Below are 11,290 nucleotides of genomic sequence, written 5' to 3' on the forward strand. Positions count from 1 at the left end.
TAGAACAACGCGGCCGTGGCAATTGCAGCAAGCACGGCCAGCGGTCGTGGAATAACAGCCGCTTGCGTCTGGTCGCTTTTTTTGCATGTGTCACCGAACATTCCAGATGCGTTAGCGCGCTCTGACCGGAAAGCTTCCTGAAGATGCCACAAACATATATGAGCCTGCCTACAAGCTACGACGGGCCGTCGATAACGTTCAAGCGTCGTCCCTTATCTGATATTGTGAGCGCGTTCATGCGTGACAACTGCGGTAACGTATAACGACTATGCCGGCGCAGTCAGAGCGTATTATTGAGACTGAAATGAAACTCGCATGGTAATATCAGCAGGAAGGGACGAGCCGCAATGCCTTTTCTGGAACAGGCTCATTTATGACTGAGCAATTTTCGCAAAACTAATTGGTAGAAAAAAAAAGAAAAAAGAAAGAAGACCAAACAAAAAACCGTGGAAATAGTGTTGCGTTCCTCAGTGTGTTTCAGTCGAATGGAAGTGCTGCGAGATGTCGCTCACTATTTCGTGAATACCAGCGAACCAAGCGGAAGGAGACAGCATTAAGCGTGGAACCTACAAATGTGCTCTGTGCGCATGGATAACGGCATCAATGACTGTGTGATTGTGGAATTTTCGTGGAGACGGCTGGATCATGCACAGGGGCAATTATGTTTACCTAATGCCCATTGGTAGGAAAACATTGTGTCAGAAGTTTATTTCTACGGGATAAGCAGGCTTTTTCGCGTGGTTCTAAATGTTAGGAGGAAGCTTGGCCTCGGAAGTCCTTACTGAATGCACGGGGGAGGTGCAATCGTTTTAGGTCGACGTCCACTTACTTTGATGTCACTTGGTTTATTAAAAAAAAAAAAACTTTACAGCTGTCGTCTACTGGGAGCAGATAGCACAACATAATTGCATCGTTGCATCATTATAGTAAGCTACGTCGATCTTGTGAATCGTATTGAGCCTCAGTCCCCCCCCCCCCCCCCCCCATTTTTTACGGTGCGACGGAGCTTACGCTGTTTCTTGATGTGGTTGTACGCTGCCAGTTAATATTGAAGCCTTAAATAGAAACATTGCAAATACATTCAAGCTTTTGACGTAGTAGTTCTGCGGAAACCCGCAAGGTGGAGAGAAGTAATTAATACAGGGAAAATCAGACATCCACCAGTTCGTAGCAATTGCTACAAAGGAACCCCATACGGGTTCCTCGAAAGAAAAGCCTCAGAGTTGAAGAAAAATTCGTCCTGATCCGGGACACGCAAAACTAAATGATGTCTAACGGGTAGATGTCTGTTTTTTCCTTTATTAATTACATTCAAGCTTTCGGGTATCGCTGCAGCATACAGACGTATTAAGTGTAAGTAGACTGACCTAGATTTTTAGGTCACGCTAGTATAAGACCGCATGACATTCAACTGTTTCCTTATACATGTCTCCGCGGTAGATAGGCGGAGGATAAACAAAAATGTTTTTTTGGCCTCGCGTGGTTGCTAATTGATTCACTAAAATGCTCAACACAATTTCGCCGGTTTTGCGCTGAATCCAATCTTTGAACAATGAGCGATCGAGGTCTTTCATTATTTAGTGAGCTTATGAAGTCAGTATTTTCTAATGAATTTCTGTATACAGTGAGGAAACTACGTTCTCACCTCTAAAAACCAACGGATGCATTCCTTTAATTTATTCATTAAGGCTGAATGAGGCTATTGCTAGAGATCTCGCATCGAGCTGGCGCCATTAGGCCATTGTATTGTGCCAGGGCTACGTGCGCCATCCCGCGAGCTTTCGCCGAAGCGTCTGCATCGCGAGTACCAGCTGGTCGCCTATAGATGGGGTAGCGTGTTGAAATGGCATATGTGCACTGGAAATTTGTTCGCAGAAAACTAACAAAGGCCTCTAATTGCAACGCTTTTCGTTGATCACTACAACGAGAACAACAAGAAAATCCTTGGCAACCTTTGACGTGCTTGCGACTTAGGGTCGATTATATGTCGGTGTGCTGAACGAAAATTTGAAGCCTACTTTTATCGTAGGCACAGGGGAATCCCGCAAACGTTTTCAGAGAACGGAACAGCCGACTCGGAAAATAGTGCATGTCTTCCATGCGGCGGCCGAACTGAAAAACCTGGCTGGAAATCGAGGCATTACCCCGCTGTCGATATCCGTTGGGGAGTCACTCGCGTTGCACGAGACAGAGATAACGCGGCTTAGAACGCACGCTTTTCACAAATGGCCAGTCGCTTATGCGATCTCAAAAAAAAAGAAATAAATAAAGAAAGAAAAGCAAGAGCGTTGGCGCCTAGGTGCGACCAGTCATTACGTTTTATTGAGATATCAATTTCTGCCGTCGTCGTCGTCACCATGATGTTGCGTATTAAGTCCAAGGGCGATTACACCATCGCCGCGCGCCGTACAGTCATAGAATAAAGAACCAACTTTATGTGCGAGTGAAAGCGCGCGAGGGGAGCCGACGATCAGCGGCTCAGTCTGGCGCGAGCAAGCGAGTCAAGCGGGGAGGAAACGCGCCGTCTTCCGTCACGCGAAGGGCCCGGGGTGGTGGATGAGGGGGCGGCGGCGTTGTACTCCGGCAGCAACTACGGATTGCGCCACCACGCCCGAAGGGAGCCGACGATTGCCGCTCAATCTCACGCGCGCAGCGGAGGAAAGTGGGGCGGCAACACGCCGTCTTATGCGCATAGCCCGGGGGAAAAGCGTGTAAGGGGTTCGGCGTTATGCCAACGGCTCATACCTTTGCGCGTGCTGTGTATGCGCTGCTCAGTTTGCGTTGAAGCGATAGACATCCCGAATGTTCCTTCGCTCGTTGCTGCTGCCGCGCTTCCTCACACCAGCGTTTCGACAGCGACTGTCCGCGGTCATTAAGTGTGATATGTTAATGTTTGCCTGTGCACGCTGACACCATGCTTAATGATTTAGTTAGCAACCGAATGTTCCCAAGCTTATATACGGCCGACAAAACTAATATCCGTACTTCGTATAGCTGTTTACTAATTTGCTACCGCAATCGATACTTCGCCTTTCGGGCAACACAGCGACTATTTTTTTAAAGAGGAAGCTTTAGCTCGGGTGCTCCTATATAAATACATGTAAAAGGAGAATTCGTTTTTCTCGGCAACCCCTGCACCAAATTTCACGAGGTCTGTTGCATTTAAAATAAAAAATAAAATCTAGTGACTGTTAGTTTTCAATTTTTTATTTAAATCATCAAATTTTATTAAAAATTGGCAAAAACATTTTCGGAAAACGAAACTATCAAGTTTACAACTCTAACTCAGCAAGGAAACATGAAGTCACAATTCTGTGAGTTGCATCTGATAGTACATCTAGCGGACAAAACTGATGTGTTACACATGAATAAAAAAAGATTTAATAATGTGCAGATACAGCTTTTGCAAAACCCTTGTACAGAACGTAACAAATTCACGTAAAATATAAATTTACATATAGAATTTGCCCGCTTTGAATGACGTAATGGATGCCGTTTGCAGAACCGAGATATCTCTTTTTGACGCAGAGCTATTAATTTATAAACTTCGTGCGTCTATCTTCTCAAACTTTCGATTTTTCGAAAATACTTTTCGTAAAATTGAGGCCCTAAATCAAAATTCCTCTTCTGACAGTCGCTAGAATTTATCTTTTTCTCTCAACTGCAACAAATTTCATTAAAATCGGTCTAGGGGTTACCTCAGAAAAGCGTTTTTGCGTTTTACATGTATTTGAATAGGCCGCGTCAGAGTTGGGCCCGAGCTAATGCTTCCTCTATAAGAGGTGGACGTAGTCCGTCGTAACACGCGCGCGCGCAAAGCACGCCTGAGCGCACGCTCTACATACACTCTTAAAAAGGTATTCAAAAAGAGTGCAAGATACGACCCTTTTAGGTCGTATCTTGCGCTCTTAAAATAGTTGCACCCTTCGGGGTGTATATTTGACCCACAATAGCCGTCATCTGCCTTGTTTGCGTTTCCTCCCTTGAAAACTCAGCGCTCGCTATTTTCTCAGCTACGTTATCAGCTCGCTACGCACGCTGATAACGCGTGAGCCGTTCGTGATTTGGAAGTACGGTACTCGAAGCGTTAAAGAAGGGAAATACTTGCAAGCCAGATGACGATTACTGTTGTGGGACAACACTCTAAAAACAGTTGCACCCTTTGGGCTGTATACTTGCAGCATAACAATAACGATCATCTGTCTTGCCCACATTTCCTTCGTTTAACACTGCAAGCCCTGCATTTCCAAGTTAGGAATGGCATGCGCGTTATAGACAGATACACCATTCGGGGTGTATATTTGCCCCGCAACAATAATCGTCATCTTTCTTGCTTGCGTTTCCTTTCTTGAAAAAGCTGCACTTCTTGCTTTCCTGACGAGAATGCTCTGCCACGCTGATAACGCCGTCACTGACTTGGAAGTACGGGGCTCGCAGCGTTAAATAAAAGAAACGCTGGCAAGACAGATGACGATTATTGTTGTGTGGCAAATATACTACCCAAAGGGTGCAACTGTTTTTAGAGCGTATAGCGCCATGGAGTGGCCAGCGTAACCGTCGGCGTTCGGTCCGCTTTCGCGCGGCCGGCGCGGGAATAGAGCATGTCCAATTTCATGCCGAAGCCGCTAGACCAGAGTTCACCACGCGCTAGAATGGCTGGTCGGCAACATGCTGGCCTTCTCTTCGGGTGCACTGAGGGAAGCTGTATGAGTGCTTGCTGATCATGTGCAGTTTTATTTCCTTTTTTTTAAATCCTTCTCTCTCTCACCTATCGCATTCCCTTGCCCCTCCCCCAGTACAGGGTAGCCAACCGGAGATAATCTCCGGTTGGCTGCCGTGGTAGAATTTGCAAACAGGCGTACCATGTCCTCACACGACGCCCCCTAAGCGGCTTGAAAACCCTCGTGTGGACCCCCGCTCACGCGGCTGTGCCCGGCAACGCGTCGGCTCACAGTGTGGCTCGAGATCTCGCGCGCCGAGCCTCGTCCGCGGATGCGGACGGCGTGAATGAGGAGGAGAGACACGAGAACCCTGCGAGACTTAGTAAGTAAGTAAGTTTATTTCGACCATCACGTCATACATGATGATGCAGGGGGACCGAAGTAAAAGCTGTCTTTCAACAGCTTATTATGAACGACTTATTATGAAATAGCCCATCGGTATCGCTTGAGGCGTCGCGCGCTCCCACCACCGGCCAAGCAACTCGACAAAACGCAAGCGGTCGCGTTTCGGCGACTTCAGACGAATACATACCCACACCCAAAATACATTAACAAAATCACAGGGGGCAGGGAAAGCGACAAATGTAGGCTCTGTTCAGAAACAGGAACACTCACACGCATAATGTGGGAATGCACCTCGCTCCCGTTCTCTCATCCCCCCGTCAGCAGCGAGACTGACTGGACAGCCTGGCTCAGTTCCGGGGACGTCGACCGACAACGTGAGCTGGTGGACTGGGCGGAAAAGGCCAAGCAGGCCCAGGGCCTTACTTGAGCCCTAACCCTCAGCCACGTCCCTCTTTACCCTTCCCCCTTTCAATAAAGTTTATCATCACCACCACCACCACCATCTCTGGTTAACCTCCCCGTCTTTCCTTTGTCTCTCTCTCTCTCTCTCTCCTTCGCCAAACCAGAACGCGCACGCTCGCCGTGCACTTGAACGAGTGTACCGTATACACTGCTGCAACAGCAGATCGCCGCGCTGCTACGGGCCACGTTCAAAGTTTTGACGATCCTGGCTTGGCTAGCGTGGCGTATCCAAATTTACTGGCCCCCTGCCAGGCACGCTGGAAACGCCGGACGATATCCACGCCTTTAGAAAATGGCGGAAGGCCCAGAGGAAATGTTCTCGGACGGTCACTTTCGGAGAGATCACATTTCGTGCGCGCTGATTGGATGTTTGAGCGAAACCGATCGAATCATCGAACGCGCCGTGTGCTACGACACGCGAAAATGTGATCATCCGAGAATACCGAGCCTGAGTAACACCTCTGACTGGAAAGCACCTCTCTTGCGCACGCGGCAGCGCGCCGCATGCTTGCTGCTGCATGCGTACAGCAGCAAGGCGCTTCATAGAAGACCCAGACGCGAGCGTCGCGACACTGAGTAATCAAATTTTTCCGCAAGGTGTCGGTACGTTACGACACCGTCCTTCTCCCAGGCGCGCTCATCCAGAGGGTTTTCATAGTCACTGCCAGCCAATGCTGACGTCTTCACAAAAAGAAGGAAAAAAAAGACGAGATATCAGCGACGATAACTATGAAAAGTTATTGTTAGTGAAAATACACAACGTTGGAAGGGCTGCAGGAGATGCTCTGAAATAACCAAACCAGGTCGTTCTATTTGCTGCATTTGATCAATGTGAATAAATGTTGGCAGAAAGGTAACGTAAAAGTGATCAATTGCATTTTAATAACTTGCTCTCATTTTCTTCCTGGGCCACTAATTGGTCACTGTAATCAATTACATTTCTGAATAATGTAACTGTAACTGTAATCGTTTCTATTTTCCTATAACGTGCACAAGTATGCCACGCACGTAAGCTGCTACCTCCAATGGTTTTCCGACACGTACATTGGGGGTGCCCAAACCACTCAATAATTTGGAGAAAGAGGAGTAGGGAACGACACTTATGCCTCTTATACGTTTTGTATTTCATCGCTTCAAAATCCGTAGTATGGGACTAATTACATTCGATGTGCCTGGCGAAAGCGCGCATATGTGACATATGTGACAAATTTCTCGGCGGAAAGTCATGGGGCACTTCGGTGCGGTCAATGCTGCAGCTGTATAACGCCTTGTTCCTCGGTTTCGCAAGATACAGCCTCCCTGTGATTGGGAACACCTGCAAAACAAACCTGCGTATACTCCAGGGACTACAAGCTCAAGCCCTAAGGACGTGTCTCGGTCTTCCGAGGTGTGCGTCTACAGCGGCAACGATTGTCATAGCTCGAGATCACCCAATATCAACGTACTTGGCAACCGACGCTCTCAGGGCGCATATTCGGCACGTTGCCCGATTACCTTCTCACCATCTTGCCGCTCTACCCACAGAAAGGCCACACACAACTTTCAGTCGTTTAATTGATGCCAATCGTAACTCACTGCCATCGAACTACATGCCTGCAGCAAGACCATCCTTACCTTTATGGTGCCTGCACAGACCTGACATACGCCTCACCATCCCAGGAATCATGAAGAAAGCCAACATGCCATCGTTTGCCCTTAAGCAGGCCACGTTAGAACTTTTACATGAGGTGCACAGTGGCCGCGTACACGTTTACATCGACGGTTCAGTCACATCTGCAAGCGCAGCTGCCGCTGTGGTGATACCAAGAAGATCCGTCAAGATACAGCTAAAGACGTCACATGTATCCTCAACGACAGCTGCTGAACTGGTAGCCATGCGTGCGGCTCTTCATTTTATTAAGGAGGAACCATCCCACGCATGGTCAATCTTCTGTGATTCCAAGGCAGCCCTGCAGAGTGTACTCTCAGCACTGCGCCATGGATCACATGAGCAGCTCGCCGCAGAGATCAGAGAAGTCCACCATCGACTAGTTGACGAAGGACACGATATAATATATCAGTGGTTGCCTAGTCACTGTGGCATACATGGCAATGATCGAGCAGACGCAGCTGCCCGATCTGCCCATGACGGCGTCAACTCCGTTGCCATTCCTCTTTCGAGAGCCGACGCAGCGAAAAAACTTGCCGCACTTGCGCGTGACCTGACATTAGCCCAGTGGAATTCATCCGATTTCACAAGTGCACGCCTCCATACACTGGACCCTAATTTACAGCTCCATATTCCGCCCGAGCTTCCACGAAGTGACTGCACCCTTCTTATCCGTCTATGGCTTGGAGTAGCATTTTCAAATGCCTACTCTTTCCTTATCGGAATGGCCAACAGCCCACTGTGTGACTTCTGCGGGTGCAACGAAACGATCGAGCACCTTCTTTGTCAGTGCTCTCGTTTTAACCCACAAAGAACTGTCCTCTCAGCCACCTTAGACAAACTGGACAAGCGCCCAATGACAGAAAGCAAGATCCTTGGAACCTGGCCTACGCGAACATCAGCGCGATCCGCTATGAAGGCGCTGCTGCGATACTTGAAAGACACGGGACTTTCTGACAAATTGTGACAGTACACTGTGTGGCGCAGGACTGTACGGTGACACTGCGTAAGACTAGGAATGCCTTTGCGGGTTGCGTGACAGTGCCCACAGAAATAGTTCGTGTGTACGTGCGTGTGTGTGCTTAGGTTTTTTTTTTTTCTTTTTTTTTATCCTTCTTTCTTTCTCACCTATTGCATCCCCTTTCCCCTCCCCCAGTACAGGGTAGCCAACCGGAGATAATCTCTGGTTAACCTCCCTGTCTTTCCTTTGCCTTTCTCTCTCTCTCTCTCTCTCTCTTGACACCGGCGAAATATATGTTCTTCTCTGTGTTCGTTAGGAATACAGGGCCGGTTAAACGCTTTTGGGCCATTTAAGAACAATTCAATTTGATAACTTTAAACAATGTAAGCGCCGTAAAGCCCAAACAACGAACGCGTTTAACCAAGAGATCTATAAATCACCATACGGCAGCCAACTTTCCGCGCAAGGTTGGTGGCCGTATGGTGATTACTGCGACAGAGAATGAGTAGTGCATTTATCCCGACGAAGGTTATAGCTTTGACTTTTTCAAAGAAAGAACCTCAGGGATCTCGGGAACTTCTCGGAAGGGGAGCGGGTGCTTTAATGGCACTACAGCATTAACATTTCTTCGTTTTCTCTCTCTGTTCGAAGTCTGCCTCTGTATGGAAGCAACATACTTGTACATGTTGCAGGAATAAAGTGTAACCGATTACAATTACAACTACTTCAATTAGAAATGTATATGAATACATTGACTAATTACGGATCTACGAAAGTAAGTGAGCAATTACTAAAATGTAATCGTTAATTTTTATGTTAGCTTCATTCCTATATTTATTAATATCGTTCAAATATAGTAAATAGGATCAGCTGACCTGGCTCTTTCAGTGCACCTCCTGCAGCCCTTCCCACGTTGTGTATCTTCAGTAACAATAACTTTTCAAAGTTACCATCGGCCATCTTCCCTCTTTTAGTTTCAACTATTATTTTTGCGAAAACACGGGCAGTGACTAGAGGCGACATTGAAAAATATCGTTGCTGGTAGCTGTATGTACGCTTTCGTGCTCTGTGTGTGCGTTACAGGGAAGTGCATTGTTGTACGGTGCGAACAACTTGCGTGAAAGAATGCGGTTGCACAATGCCGCCATGCTCGCGACTGGGTTCTCATTGAAGTGCAGCACCTCGTCATTGTTGCTGGGTCATGGGAAAAGGCGCTTCCCGGTGGCCTAGGGTACATGAAAAGAGCGCAAAAAAAAAAGATGTCCGTACATATAGAGGTAATTTCCTGGCATAAATTTCCGAAATGGGTACCACTATCCGGTTGGTGTCCAATATCTGGTGCAGGAAAGAAATACTGAGCGCCCTGCCTGTCTGAGAAATAAGATTTCAAAGATGCTGCTACGCGGCAGAACCGCGGGCATTGTACTGTATAGTTACCGCTGAATTCAAGTGCTCAGCGCTGCGTTGCCTGTTACAGCTTGTCTCGTTAATAAAGTGAGTAGTTACATGTAAGTCGTCACTGAAAAAGAAAAGTAATGAGCGTTACCGAATAAAGAGAGTAATCAACAAAGAAACAAGACAACTAATACCGAATAAAGAGAGTAATAAATAAAAACAAGACAACTAAAAGTGTAATTGAATACAAGTAATTAATTGCATGTCTCTCGTAGGTACTAGTGTGGGAGGCAGCGATGAAGACAATGTTAAGCCTAGGACTGAATGCAGTTCCCTGGCCGAAACTCTGTTTTCTCGTGAAGCTGCTCCCAAATATAAAACTCAATTCAGTCCTCGGGAAGAGTCACTCGGGCTAGCATGCGTATTTCTTTTTCGTTTTACGAGCAGCAGATTTGTGTTGGATTGATCTGTTTTTAAGGCCAAAAGGAAGTAGAAAATAAACGAAAAGTGTGCTTAAGTGTCAAGAGAACAACGCTGAGAAAATGAGGTCGTCGTCATTGACGTTATTACAGATCACACAACTCAAAGCCTTGGCCGACGTGCAAAGCACAGAGGTGACATTAGTGCAAAAAAAGAAAGAACGAAATCTTGATTTACGTTTTCTGTTCATGTAGTCCCAATGAGAAGACCCTGGCACCAGGAAATACCACGGGAGAGAGAAGGGTTGCAATGGGGAGACGCACTTAAATTTGCCTTGACGGTAGGTGACACGAGGAATACTAAAGCAGAAATATTCTAGTGCATATATGCATACAGTTTATGTACGCTAGTAAAGTTAGTCATTGCTGCCTCAAACCCCTCCATTTTTTTTATATAGCCGCGGCGGTATTAGCTTGAGGAGGACGTTGTGAGAAAAGCTATAGGGATACCCGCAAGTGAACCATCAGTTGCCGATCACCCTGCATCACCCTGTTGATCCTCACCTCGCGACTGTCGTGCACGTGTAGACTCACCCAGCCAACCACCCAACAGTCACATGCACGAGCGCAGTCTCGTTTGACATGGAAAGATGTTTTCACAAAATAGGGATTTAGGAAAACTGTTCTGAGCTGATGGTGTGATTTCTTCAGCGTGAAGCACTGACGTGCGGTTATAAAAGAAAGAAAAAAAAAAGTTAGCGAGAGGACAGACACGTAGCACTGTGTCGTTCTTTTTCTTTTTCTTTCCCCCCGTCAGTGCCTTGCGTTGTATAAATAACGCCATGTTTTTGACAGGCCTACAGCTCTAGACAACCCATCAGGTGGCTTCACCAAAATGATCACCACATTCTCCCATAATTATCGTGAAAAATTAGCCTTAGAACAAAAACAAAAGATGCAAGGAGAAATACAGCGCCCGCGGGAACTAAGATTACCCTTTAAAGTGGGCGTGCGAACGCAAGATTTACTTCCCTTTACTGGTCAGGCAACAAATCTTGCGCAAGGCTGTAGTAAAAACATGCGCCTCAAGCCCTTCCTTAATTACCGAAACAACCGCATCCTTCGAGTTGGTTTTAAAGTGGCGTGTTCTATGTCGGCGTCATTTGAGCGCTGTGTCAGCGTTTCTTTTAGCTGTGCTGTGCATCAACTCTCTGAGACCACTACGACTGTAGTACGAACGTCCCAGCTGTTTCCTGAGGCCATAAAGTTGTCCACATCGAGGTCAACAACCATCCCCATGGAATGAGGATCGTTTTTTGAGCAGCCTGAACAGACCTCA

This window comes from Dermacentor andersoni, chromosome 5 (genome assembly GCF_023375885.2).
Source record: "Dermacentor andersoni chromosome 5, qqDerAnde1_hic_scaffold, whole genome shotgun sequence".
NCBI classification, from domain to species: domain Eukaryota; kingdom Metazoa; phylum Arthropoda; class Arachnida; order Ixodida; family Ixodidae; genus Dermacentor; species Dermacentor andersoni.